This window comes from Chelonoidis abingdonii, chromosome 8, assembly GCF_003597395.2.
Source record: "Chelonoidis abingdonii isolate Lonesome George chromosome 8, CheloAbing_2.0, whole genome shotgun sequence".
NCBI lineage: Eukaryota > Metazoa > Chordata > Testudines > Testudinidae > Chelonoidis > Chelonoidis abingdonii.
In genome coordinates this window covers 93,497,487-93,512,259 of record NC_133776.1, presented here as the reverse complement: position 1 = coordinate 93,512,259, position 14,773 = coordinate 93,497,487, and the positions used below count along the sequence as shown (strand labels likewise).

General features: G+C 42.1%; 1 protein-coding gene and 1 pseudogene across 1 annotated transcript in view; both read right to left on the bottom strand.

The window, feature by feature from the left end:
• IL1RAPL2 (interleukin 1 receptor accessory protein like 2) overlaps positions 1–14,773 on the bottom strand; it is a 556,252-nt gene that overhangs the window by 467,402 nt on the left and 74,077 nt on the right. The window lies entirely within an intron of this gene.
• Positions 1,134–2,799, bottom strand: LOC142047228 (uncharacterized; annotated as a pseudogene).

The window sequence follows — 14,773 nt, the reverse complement described above, 5'->3', positions numbered from 1 at the left end:
GCTGCTGTGATCCAAGTGGCCAACACAATCAAAGAGCTGCTGATATCAAGGGTAGCGACTCTGGGAAATGTGCAGGCCATGGCGGATGGCTTTGCTGCAATGATATTCCCTAACTGCGATGGGGCGATAGACTGAACCCATATCCCTATCTTGTCACCAGAGCACTAAGCCAGTGAGTACATAAACCGAAAGGAGTACTTTTCAAGGCTGCTGCAAGCACTGGTGGATCACAAGGGATGTTTCACCAACATCAACGTGGGATGGCCGGGAAAAGTATGTGACGCTCGCGTCTTCAGGAACTCTGGTCTGTTTCAAAAGCTGCAGGAAGGGACTTTCTTCCCAGATCAGAAAATAACTGTTGGGGACGTTGAAATGCCTATAGATATCCTTGGGGACCCAGCCTACCCTTTAATGCCATGGCTCATGAAGCCATACACAGGCAGCCTGGACAGTAGTCAGGAGCTGTTCAACTATAGGCTGAGCAGGTGCAGAAAGGTGGTAGAATGTGCATTTGGACGTTTAAAAGCGTGGTGGTGCAGTTTACTGATTCGGATAGACCTCAGCGAAACCAATATTCCCATTGTTATTACTGCTTGCTGTGTGTTCCACAATATCTGTGAGAGTAACGGGGAGATGTTTATGGTAGAGTGGGAGGTTGAGGCAAATCGCCTGGCTGCTGATTGCGCACAGCCAGACACCAGAGCAATTAGAATACAGGAGGGTGCAGTGCGCATCCGAGAAGCTTTGAAAACCAGTTTCATGACTGGTCAAGCTACGGTGTGAACGTTCTGTTTGCTTCTCCTTGATGAACCCCCACCCCTCCACCTTTGGTTCACTCTACTTCCCTGTAAGCTAACTACCCTCCCTCCCCCCTTCGATTACCGCTTGCAGAGGCAATAAAGTCATTGTTGCTTCACATTCATACTTTATTAATTCATCACACAAATAGAGGGATAACTGCCAAGGTAGCTCGGGAGGGGTGGGGGAGGAAGGAAGGACAAGGTCACACTGCACTTTAAAACTTTAAAACATATTGAATGCCAACGTTCTGTTGCTTGGGCAAGGCTCTGGGGTGGAGTGGCTGGGTGGCGAGAGGCCCCCACACCGCGTTCTTGGGCGCCTGGGTGAGGAGGCTATGGAACTTGGGGAGGAGGTTGGTTGGTTATATAGGGGCTGTATAGGCAGTCTGTACTCCTGCTGCCTTTCCTGTAACTCAACCATACGCTGGAGCATACGAGTTTGATGCTCCAGCAGCCTGAGCATTGACTCCTGCCTTCTGTCAGCAAGCTGACACCACCTATCATCTTCAGCCTGCCACTTACTCTCTTCAGATCGCCACCTCTCCTCACATTCATATTGTGCTCTCCTGCACTCTGATATCGTCTGCCTCCATGCATTCTGCTGTGCTCTGTCACTGTGGGAGGACAACATGAGCTCAGAGAACATTTCATCCCGAGTGAGTTTTTTTCACCTTCTAATCTTTGCTAGACTCTGGGAAGGAGAAACATATGCAGCTGGTAGAGGGGGGAAAAAAAGGGAGAGTGGTACTTAAAAAGACTTTTTATAGAACAATGGGTACACTCTTTCATGGTAAACCTTGCTGTTAACATTACATAGCACATGTGCTTTCATTAAAGGTCGCATTTTGATGGCTTCACCCTTCACCTGCCACATGGCTAACTGCGGGGAACATTTCTGTTCAGCCACAGGCAAACAGCCCAGCAGGAACGGGCACCTCAGAATGTCCGCTTAATATAACCACCCTATTTCAACCAGGTGACCATGAATGAGATCACTCTCCTGAGGATAACACAGAGAGATAAAGAACAGATGTTGTTTGAATGCCAGCAAACACCAGGACCATACACTGCAATGCTTTGTTCTGCAATGATTCCCGACTATGTGCTGCTGGCCTGGCATGGTAAAGTGTCCTATCATGGAGGACAGAATAAGGCTGCCCTCCCCAGAAAGGCTTTGGGAGTACATCCAGGAGAGCTTTAGGGAGATGTCATTGGAGGATTTCCACTCCATCCCCAGACATGTTAACAGACTTTTCCAGCTGTACTGCCCATGAATGCCAGGGCAAATTAATCATTAAACATGATTGCTTTTAAATCATGTCTAATATTTACAAAAGGTACACTCACCAGAGGTCCCTTCTCCATCTACACGATCTGGGAGCCCACCCCCTAGAATGGCATGCAGCTCATCACAGAAGCAGCATGTTTGGGGTTGTGACCTGGAGCGGCCATTTGCTTCTCTGGTTTTTTGGTAGGCTTGCCTGAGCTCCTTAATTTTCATGCAGCAATGCCGTGAGTCCCTGTTATAGCCTCTGTCCTTCATGCCTTTGGAGACTTTTTCAAATGTTTTAGCATTTTGTTTACTGGATTGGAGTTCATCTAGCATGGACTCATCTCCCCATGCAGCAATCAGATCCCGTACCTCCTGTTCGGTCCATGCTGGAGCTCTTTTGCGATTCTGGGACTCCATGGTCACCTGTGCTGATGAGCTCTGCATGGTCACCTGTGCTGATCAGCTCGCAAGGCTGGCCAAACAGGAAATGAAATTTAAGAGTTCACGGGACTTTTCCTGTCTGCCTGGCCAGTGCATCTGAGTTGAGAGCGCTGTCCAGAGCGGTCACAATGGAGCACTCTGGGATAGCTCCTGGAGGCCAATACCGTCGAATTGCTTCTACACTACCCCAAATTCGACCTGGCAAGGCCGATTTCAGTGCTAATCCCCTTGTCGGAGGTGGAGTAGAGAAATAGATTTTAAGAGCCCTTTAAGTCGAAAAAAGGGCTTCGTTGTGTGGATGGGTTCAGGGTTAAATTGAGGTAACGCTGCTAAATTCAACCTAAAATCATAGTGTAGACCAGGCCTAAATCTATCTAAAAACAGGAAGACAGACATTAAGTGCCCAGTTCTAACCTTCAACAGACAGCTCCAAATCGCAGAACTTCGCTGGGTCATCTTTAAAAATTCCAACGGAAGTGTACTGAGACATGTACGTGAGAGCAGAACTGAATCCAAATACACCTATAAAGAGACTGTAGGAGCAAGAGATTTCTTCTGTTGCTAAAGATGTACAAGTGCTTCGGATGGAAGAACTGACTCCTAACTTTAAAAAAAAAAAATCGTATTCAGTGCTAAGCAGTCTTCTTCCCTCCTCCATCCAAAACAATTGCATTTTTGAGAATTTATAAAAGAAAATATGTAGAGATGCTAATTGAGTTTTCTAGCCTCAAAGGCTGGAGAGAAAACCAATTATCACATACACTTTGTATGTGAGATGAGGTACCCTCTTACGCTATTGGTTATCTCCAGCAGCGCATCAGCCAAACATCTGTTGTTTTTGCACAGTCAGTGGTGGAAGCAAATTTGTCCTAAAAGGATGTGAGGGAGTTAAAATAAAGCTGAATACAGCTGAGGTTTTAAACAGAGTTCTCAAATTTCTCTGGGGATAAAAAGAAAAACCATTTTTCCAAAGGTGGAGGGGGAAAAAGATAAGTTGTGTTATCATGACTTAAGAACAGACTCAGCAAAGCACCTAAGTATAGGCTGAGTCATGGCATAAGGGACATTTACGCAGAGTGAAGGTGTCAACAGAAACAAGAGTAAAGTGGAGAAAGCAGCGATGACTGGCTGGTCTTTTGGAGAAGGGTAACAGAAAGGACATTACCATTTTAATTCCCAGCTTTTGGGAGTCCCACAAATCTGTTTGCTGCTGTGGGGAAACAGTGATCCACAAACTGCTGCAGTTCATGGCACATTTATTCCCATCTGGCTGCCTCCAGCTCCTCTGCTGAAAGCCTTCAGAGTAAGGAGGAAGGGAAGATAATTTTGGTGAGAAGCAGCGTAATACCTCCTGCTCCAACACAGACTCCACAGGTACACTAGGTCAAGTCACAAATTTCCTGCTTTAGATTGTCACCAATCGCTTAAATGGGGCAGGTAATACTTACCCATCCTACAGGGATGTCCTGGCAGTTATGGTAAGGCACCACAACTAACTGAAACACACATGGCTCATCAAGTGGCTGGGGGGTGTTGGGGTTCCCAGATCTCCAATTTATTGGGACAAATATCCCTTGCAAACTTGAGAAAATAACTGCAACTCTCAAACTCGAGCCAAAGCGGCTGAACTTCACTTCCTCAGTGGCAGAGAAAACTGAAGGATTCCCATACCGCTTTTGTATCAGAAATAATTGGCTACTTTGAGGGCTGTTTCAAAGTCTTCCCTCACCAGCCCTCCCAAAGAACAGACTAGCTAGCTCTGTACTTAGTGGTGTAAGCAAAGTGGTCAGGAGTTAGTTCTGTCGTAGGAGGGAGCAGTTAGTTCTGTTGTAGGTGGGAGCTGTTTCGCAGGCCTATCTTAAAATGCTGAGGCCAGAAATGCACACAAATAAATGGGGCCACTTTGCGTGGGTTTGCCGAATCAGGCCACTCACTTGCTTATGGCCAGTTAAGGCCTTTAGTAGTCTGTGTTTTAATCCATTATGATTAATTTAGTCAATGCTATATGGAAACATTTCTGTTGCACAATGAAAATAAAATGCAGAATCTTCTCATAGTGATGAACAGGATATAAAAACTAAGACAAGAAAACTAAGAGGACGAGAGAGCAGTGATCGTATGAACAGATAAATATAAGCAAAACCAAATCTAATTGTGAAATACAAAGCACCATTCCATCACTGGGAGGAAATACACTCCCCATCCAGGAAAAAAGGCAGTCTTGATTCTTCGCAGTTTTGCCCCATGTTGAGTCATTGACCCCTGTGAAAAGTGAGGGCAGAGCTGTACCAGACCAGTAGGGCAAATACGCTAGGGCATATACACAATGCACAAGTCGGTGACCACACAAGGTGAAAGGCAATGGAGAACCAGGCTCAGTGTATCCTTTCCTATCAGAACAGCTGAACACAGATAGACCAAGTAAAATTCAGCCCTGAGCAACTCCATTGAATCCAATATACCCACTGAATGTAATAGGAATGAACAGGTGAGAGAGTAAACTAACGTCAGTAGGACAAGTTCTAACACTTTGCTCAAACTAGCATGGGTAGACAGAATTTGCTTTGCTCTGCTCACCTAATCTGCTTACCTAACAACTCTGCATACTGATACGGTATTCTAGTCATTTTGTCTGCATCAATAAACTCTGCTTAAATGGTGACAGACTTTGAGATACTCCATCCATTTACAGGATCCTCCTTATAAACAAGGCATTGTTTCAAGCATCTCTCATCACTTTCAAAGTAGATTGTAAAACTGTGTGCGATCCAATATTTAACTATCATGGTGTTGGTCTTGAACGTGCAATCAAATCTGTAATGTGTGTGTCAGACTGGGTTTAGTTCTTTCACAGACATTTAATCTACCTGTTCTTTTCTACTGAGCTGGAGTATAGCAGTCTCAAGCCACTTAAAAATTACTGACTTGCTGTACAAACCAACCTGAAGTCAAACTGTATCTTGTACAAACAGTTGTATAGCCAAATACACCTTCACCTTTGCCCTTGAGTCTTCTTGAGACAGGGCTTGCAAGAGAATACAAAGTCTTCCAGAAATATACAAAGAAAAAGCCCGGTCCAAAAAAAACTCTTGAGGTCAATGGAAAGGAGAAAAAAAAAGAGCACTGATGTCAGAAGGCTTTGGATCGGGTCTCCAGATAGGGGATTCTGGTCCTGAAAGAATGGAGGGTACTCAGGTAATTAGCTTCCTCATAGTATTCTTAGTCAATCTAGGGCATGGTTACTCTAGGAATATTTGTAAGCATTTGTCAGCACCAGTGCACATGTACTCACACTACCAATGGTGTAAACTAGGCAACAGCATTTGACCACCTACTATCGCACAGAGCCTGGACCTCAAGGGATGGGACCCAGAAAAAGATCTAGCCTAAGAGCCAGTTTTTTAAAGTTATTTAGATATTGCAGCACACAGCATAGCAACATGTAACTGATTTAGGAGCCTAAGTCTCATTTTCAAAGGGGATTTAGGAACTAAGAGCCTAAATTCCATTGATATCAAGAAGATTTCGTTTCCTAATTGCCTAAATCCCTTTTGAAAATGAGTTAGGCTCCTAAATCAGTTACACATTACAGTGCTGAGCACTGTAATACTTTAAAAGCAGCAAAGAGTCCTGTGGCACCTTATAGACTAACAGACGTATTGGAGCATGAGCTTTCGTGGGTGAATACCCACTTTGTTGGATGCATCCACCCATGAAAGCTCATGCTCCAATACGTCTGTTAGTCTATAAGGTGCCACAGATTCTTTGTTGCTTTCACAGATCCAGACTAACACAGCTACCCCTCTGATACTGTAATACTTTAGGGACCTTTAAAAATCTGGGCCTAGGTGTCAGGAGTTTTGAATGCTAGGAAGCTCTGCTTTTGTTAAACATTTAATGAAAAATGTAATATAACAAATGCAGCCTTCCTCTGTTCACGAGGAGGGCAGCCACTGTCCTTTGTAATCAAAGATAATATAACAGCCACATCTTACAGTACACGCTCTACCATTGAGTACCTACTCTACACCAGTCAGTATTCTAACTTACTGGAATGAAAGCATCCCATAGATTGCGATAAGAGACACGCACCAACTCATATATGCATTCACATTATGAACACTTGACATATGGTCTGATCTAAAAGGAAAAAGAAGTCACTCGGAGTTTTTCCCATAGACTTCAACAGGCTTTTGAATCAGGCTTTAGTGTTCAATTCTGCATTTTAGTTCACTTAATGCAAATACTCTCATTGAAGTCAACAGGATTTCTCATGTGAATAATGGTGAAGGCCCATCCATTGCTATAGAGACAGACCTAGACAATATGCACAGTTGCCACTGGAACTCCAGTCCCTCTGGATTTACACTTGTTTAACTGGCAGAAGAATGTGTATGACTGTTTTTTATCTTCATGATGATTTGTTCTTCAGCACAAATTTGCTTTGTCAGGGAAAGGATGCTTAATTGTCACAAGCGGCCATTGGTTGTCATTGCATGTATTTACATAGTTAAATGTAGTAATGTATAAAATATACTAACTACTGTAAATATAGTTCATTAAAATGCAGATATCTGAGTCTGCTTCATCTTTGCAAATATGCGTTATGTGGAGAGAAGCAGCAAAGTTTGAATGCAGGATTGGGAGCTAGGAACTTCTGACTTCCAGTCACAGAGCAGAGATTAACTGGCAAGTCACTTATGGTTCGAAATGCTGCAAAGCTGACTTCTGTGGCTGCAAATGATGCTCAGCACCAGGCAGGATCAGGCTTTTAGCCTTTCCATACCAATTTCTGTAATATGGGAATAGTATTTGCTGACCTATCTCATGGAGGCTTTTGAGAGTTAGTTCATATTCACAAGACACTTTGTTCTGTATCTGCTAAATAATATTTCCCATTTCTGCATTTTTCAGAAGCATTTTTATTAAGATGAAAGATAAGAAGGCATTAGAGCCATTCCAACATGGAGCAGACAAGTATTGTCTTGCCCTATAAAATACTAAATCAGAATCCTGACATGTTCACATCACTGTAATTAAGACAACCATGGTGGAATTTGGATTTGTTGATAACATCTTGATTATAAACCCCATCTTCGGAGGCAGACAAATTCATAGTTTCAAACACAGCTTTAAAAACAAAACAAAAAACTCACACCCAACAGCAGTATTGCAGATATGCTGCAAAAGCAATGCTAACAGGCATCAGTTACACACTACACACCAGTCTGACCTCACATACATTTTACTGCAGCAGTGAGCATAGGAATGCTGTGCATTTAAGGAATCATTCGTTGCTCTAGTGGATGTGTATGCACACATACACGCAGACCAGGTCCACTTGACCCATAGCCACATCCAGTTATGCCCCTTAGCGATACCAATCCCAGAATAACTGCAGACCGGCTGCCTCACATCTTTCTGGACAAGACAGGTCTGGGATTTTCATTTGGCCCATCAGAACAAGATGGATGAGATGCAAAGCTCAGATTTAGATCAAGATTTGAACTTTGACCAAAATTCTGGTGTGTTTCAGTTATGAATTTCTCTAATGCTAAAACAATCCTGCCTCTCTTATTTCAATAAGATTAATTGAATCTTATTGAAATAAGAATGGCTAGACTAATCTTCAGCCATTTGCCCCACCACACCTGTTCAGCAGGGTTAGCCGGCACACTGGGGGCTGGAGACAAAGCACACTGCCTGCTTATTCTAGTCCATATGGGTTTTTCTCACCATAGTATTTGAGCACCTTCTATTACTGCACTGAGTTATTTGAGTGCGTAAGGCTTGTTCTCACATGACAGATAACTGCTTACCTTCACGTACCTGCACCCAAGACTTATGGCCAGGGGCAGCTCTAGCTTTTTTGCCGCCCCAAGCACAGCAGGCAGCCTACCTTTGGGAGGGCCCTGGTCCTGCGGATTTGGTGGCACGCATGCGGGAGGTCGGCTGATCCCGCGGCTTTGGAGTATCTGCTGCTGAATTGCTGCCGAATCCGCAGGACCGAGGACCTCCTGCAGGCAAGCCGCCAATGGCTGCCTGACTGCCTCCCTCGCAGGGACCGTCAGGGCACCCCCTGTGGCTTGCCACCCCAGGCACACGCTTGGAGCACTGGCACCTAGAGTCGCCGCTGCCTATGGCCTGCACAGGGGGCGGGCTGGATGATATAGTGTATATAGGAGGGGAAAAGAGTCTGCACGCCCTTTTCTCCCTGCACAGCTGTTTACTGTCCTCTGGTGTCCATGCTTTGTTGTGGCAGGACAACTTGCGTGCTCCAATGATCCCAAGAGTGTGTGTCGGCTTCTGGTAGGTTCAACCATGCTGGATTGGTCAGTATGGGAAGAGCCAGATAAAACAAACATCCTGGTCCTACAGGTTGGGGATTAGGCACAGAGCTATCAACCCTGTCCTGTAAAAAACAAGATGTGTTACAAAAACAGCAATGGAGAAATCAACCATTACTGTATGTGTTGGCCTTCAGGAGTCAATGACCCATACGACTGCCAGTGGTGAAAGCTGAAAGGAAGCCACTGGCATGAAGACTGAAGTGCTCAACCCCAAGACAAAAACCAAACTTGGATTTTGGAACATGTGGACAATGTACAAAACAGGGAAGCTAGAGATGAGATGCTACAGCTTACACATCCTGGGTGTCCGCAAGAGCATATGTATGGAATCAGGAAGATTAACTGCAGCCTCAGGAGAAACTTTGCTGTATTCTGGATGGGATGATGGACAACACCAAAAGGATGGCAGCACCCTCATGAAGAAGGGAGTGGAGCATTCCCTGCTTGAATGGAAATCCATCAGCAGCAGACTTATGAGAGCCAGACTGAAAGGGAAACATAATAGAGAGAGTACCATGCCACGACCTAACTATCGTCATGGGAGACCTGAATGCCAAGGCCAGTAAAGACAACACAAACAACAATAAAGCAACGGGAAGACATGGGTGGAGCAACATGAATGAAAACAGACAGATGCTTGTTGATTTCTGTAATATAAATCACCTAGTCATCAGCAAAACCCTATTTCAACATTGTGAAATTCACAAGTTGACATGGTGTTCTCCAAATGACAAAGATAAGAACCAGATTGACCATATCATGATCAATGGCAAATGGCAACGCTCACTGACAGATGAGAAAGTGAGAAAGGGTACAGATGTTGGCAGCAACCACTTTGACAGCCTCCATCAAGCTAAAACTGAGAAGTGTAAGTCCACCAAACAACGGGACATAGATGTTAGGACATTGGCAAGCTAAAGTCCCCTGAAATACAGAAAGCCTTCATTCTGCAGTTAAAGAACAAGTTTCAGGCACTTGCAGACCTTGATGAAGAGGAGGGGAATGCAGATGAGGAGATCAACAAGAAGTGGAACAAAGTAACAGCAATTTATAAACAGAGCAGTGAAGCCTGTCTAGGCTACAGGCAGAAGAGAAGGAAGGAGTGGATTACACCCAGCATGTGGAATGCCACAGAAACCAGACAAACCCTGAAGAAAAGAATTTTAGGCATAAAAGCCAGAAGCTAAAGGACAAATACTGCAAGCAGTATAGCAAGGCACAGCAGGAGATCAAATGCCTTGTGAGAGTGGACAAACAACATTATATTGATAATCTGGCAACACAAGCAGAGGATGCAGCTGCTTGTGGTGAACAAGGACCCACCTACAAAATGACGCAGCTTATCAGTGGTAAACAGCAGGCAGCAGGAAACACTCATCAGGGACAAACAAGGCCACCTACGAACAGAAAAAGAACAAGAAATGCACTGAACAGAGCATTTCAAAGAATTGGTGAACAGGGAGCCACATAAACAGGAAGCAAATATCCAGGATGCAGAAGAAGATCTTGATACCAACACAGACACCCCAGCTAAAGCAGAGATCATTCAAGCCATCAAATCCTTAAAAAATGGGAAGGTTCCTGGCAAGGATAACTTGAATGCAGAATCAAAGTAAATCCTGAGTTAGCAGCATCTATCCTGGCCCCTCTATTTACATTAGTCTGGGAAAGGGAAAAGTGCCAGATGAGTGGACCAATGGGGTTATAGTGACGATACCAAAGAAAGAAACTATCAGTGATTGTAATAACTGGTGTGGTATCACATTTCTATCTGTGCCAAGCAAAGTATTGTGTAAGATCATAGTCCAACGTCTATCAGAGGCAGTCAATAGCATCCTCAGAAAAGAGCAAGCTGGTTTTCAGAAAGGGCATGGATGCACAGACCAGATGTTCTATTATGTTTCATAGAGTGAAGAATACTTAGAATGGCAATGGCAACTCTACATAAATTTCATAGACTTTGAGAAGGCTTTTGATAGCATTCGGAGGACCAGCCTATGGTGCATTCTGAGGGCATATGGAATCCCTCTCTGTATAATCAATATCAATAGCTTTTATTTCAACTTTACATGCAGTGTTGATCACAGTGAGCTCAGTTTTGAAGTCAAAACAGGAGCATGTCGGAGGTGTATCATGTCTGCAATCCTCTTCAACACTGCCATCGACAGGGTAATGCGGCATACAACAGAAGACATGCCAATGGGCATTAAATGCACTCTCTTCACATCCCTTGAAGACTCTTCGCAGATTATCTTGCTCTCCTATCATATACACAATGCCATATACAAGAAAAAACTCAACAATGCATTCAGCCAGCAAAATGGATTGAAAAATCAATCATAATAAGCTAGATATCATGACCTTTAATATTGCCTCACCATCACCAGGACTGATACAGGATTATGTTCTCATCAATGTAGAAATATTCACAAGCATCTCTAGGATCTGACAGAAATCTCATGAGATCATTGGCACTTCCCAATTCCTAGCAGGAAGGAAAATCCAGAATACTAGCATCTTTTCTCTGAAGTATTTTGGTACTTCTGCTTCTAGCTAGAATTTGGAAGTACAGAAAGGTGTGGAAAAGAGTATTTTGGAGGGGAGGGGAGAATGATAAAATTTCTGTTTGGGTTAAGTTCAACATTTAGTATAAAGTTTGAGTTAGTTCTTAAATCCCAACCATTTTGCCCTCCCATAGACATGACATAATATTTTATGTACAATTTTCTCTTCCTCTTTTTAAAAATATCCTCAAGCATATTGCTTAATGCAAGTACTACTGAACACTTCTTAAGAGGATCCTGCAAGTTCAAAGAACACCAAGGCATATGTTTACTAGATTACACTGGTTTTGAAATTATGCCTTATTTATACTTGTTGAATTTCACCTCCCCCAGTCCTGCAACACCTCTAAATCCATCTGGATTCTTTCACAATAGTCCACAGGAGTTTTTCTTAGGGCTGAGTGAATAGTTCATAATATATTTGATGAATATTGCCTTTTTTCCCTCTTCAGTAATTGCCTATGAACAGATGATGAAATTCTCTAATTTATTCATTATTCAAAGTTATTCAAACATTTTGTAAGCAAATAATTCTTAGTTTGCAGGTCATTTGAATTGCAAATTATGACTATTACAGTCAAATATAAAGTTTGCAATTTGTTCTGTAACATATGTAATTTAATTTATGTAATGCATTTAACCAATTTAACTAAACAGCAAGTGAATTTCAAATTCTTAGTTACATAAGTCATCCAATCAGGAATTGGTAAATAATAGCATGCTACTTATGCAAGTACTTATGTAAGTAACCAATATCAATATCAATTAACCAATATCAATTAACTGTGACTTTTACAATTCAATATATGATTCAAAATTCACATTTGACTCTTATCTGAGCAGAAATTCACTGTCACTTGAGTTTAATGGAAAATGAACATAAAATCATAGACAGGAGCAAATCTAAATTAACTTTTGTAATCATATGGATGGGTGCAGGAAGAGGTTTCTTTTAAATTCTCTCCAGTATAGTTTATTTCTAACCAAACAAAATAAGCAGCAAATATTACCAATTCATTTTCAACTTCTTCCTCTGTATCGTGACTAAGTGTATTAAATGACACTGGCTGCTATTAACTTTTCTCCGCTCTGGAATTATTTGAACATCACAAGTAAAAGAAGGCTTGCACTAAGCTAGAATTTGGTAGGTAATTGCAATTAGCAGTTAACTCAACTGATCACTGGTAGCATGACACATCTCTCGTTACTTAATGCTTTTGATTTTATCATAGAACCAGAGATAGAATTGTAATGAGGTCTGATAAAGAAAGTAACTTTTGGGATTTGGGGATTGAAATAAGTGTTTATCCAACAGATTCCAGTTTGTATATTAATGTATATTTCCTTCCAGGGTTCCACTGTAATTGAGGCAATAATCTGGACCATTCTGACACTGATCATAAGCATAGCTGGAGAAGAGGAAAGAAAAATCAAGCTCAGTCAATTTTTGATGCCAACATGGCTTTACCCAGTAAAAAGAAAACCAGAATTGGCAATGGCTCAACAATGCACTAATTGCACAGCACTGAAAATTCCTCCTTTAGTTGAATACAATACAAGGAAAATAGTCCCCTAACATGAGCAATTCAGCATCTGTTTACATTTATTTACCCGTATCAATATACATACACATACACACATCTTGTACCAACAAAGATGAAGTCCCGCTATCAGTGTGCGTAGCCTATAAAATTATTTTGCTAGCTATTATATCTCACTAATCTAACCAGCAGTATTAATCAATAGGTTTCTTTTTCTGAAATTAATCCATTTTATTCTTATATTTTATCAGTATTAATTCCTTGGAATTTAGGATGTGTTGAGGCATGTGTCTCCTAATAAGTTTTTCTGAAATGTGGAAATGCAAGAAGCCAACCGGCCTGTAAAATCTGGTAAGATCCGCTGTATAGCAAACAGTATAATCAGTTATGAATGTGTTAGTATAAAAGCTGGCAACCTTTGGCACAGATAAGAATGGTCCCTGAACTTTGGGAGACCAAAGGGTGGAACTATCCACATCACATCACAGGTTTATCTGGCATCTACAACAGGTTGATAACCGCAAGGTACACCACAACTCGGAGGTCATCAAGAGAGCCTAAATTGGCAGTTTTGGATTGAGATAATCCTTATTAATATATTTAGAAAGTAAGCATCATAATCCATTAACCTATAGGAGAAGGATACTCAAATTTCCTGGGGCAGGGAAATAACATTTGGGTATACTAGGTTGGGCCTGAATTACATACGTCAGGATCCTATAAAATACCTTGTAAGAGAGCGCTTTGTAAGCTTTTTTAATCTCTTAGGGTCTGCTATGTTCTATATTCTAAGCTCTTAAAATCTGCTAGGTTCTATTGTCTCAGGCTCTTCTAACTCCTGAAGCTTCGGTTTCTTGGAGTGCTTTTTCCAGTTCTCCTGTACTCTAGAGACTATCTATTCTATCTTCCATCATGCTATCAGCTCAGCTTGTGCAGTACAGTAGAACTACTCAACATTCCTAACCATTGGGAAAGCCCGCACCATCGGATAATCGGGCCTGCCAGGAGTGAGGCTGGTCCTTCACCTTCTATTACCAGGTCCTCAAGGAAGGGTAAGAGTATGTTAGGTTAAGGTACTTATAATAGAAATGTTATCACCAGGAGTTTTGGAATTCTTTTACTGTTTTGCAGTTATAAATTTCATTGCATTTCTTATTTTTATGTTAATGTCAATAAAGATTTTATCAATTTAGTGTTGTCCTCAGTGTACATGTTCTTGCCAAGCACCCCGAGAGTCCTCTCCTGATATAGAACTCGCTGAGTTCTCGGACCCTGTAGCCTGAATTGGACAAGAACCTATAAATCTTCTGGTCGGATGCGATCAGTGGCAAGTCATAAAAACTAAACCCATCAAATTCAGGTCAATAAGTGAGAGGAGAACTACCCTGCTTTATACTGGTGATATCATAAAAATGTACTAAAGGACATTAATCCCTATTTTAGTCCAGAAGTGGGTTCAAATCCCAAGTCAGTGAGTGTTCAGTCATGAGAGGAGGATCAGCTACAGAAATACAGATCTGAATCAGAGTGCACATTTCATACCCTCTCCTCAAAATGTGGGACTGTGTAGATGTGGACACTTGCTTCAGGTTCATCTCTCATCATTAAAGGGAAGAATATTTCACAGTTGTCTGATCACATCCATGAAATATGGCCTTTTAAAAATTGTAACCACCACAGAACTACCGCATCAGTGCTTGCATTTGTAGGTCTGGATATAAGTTAGTATCAGACTTTATAGACTAAAAGGAGCACAGGTAATTGCAGAAATTGCCCAAGCAAATCAGTACTTGTGCAAGAATAC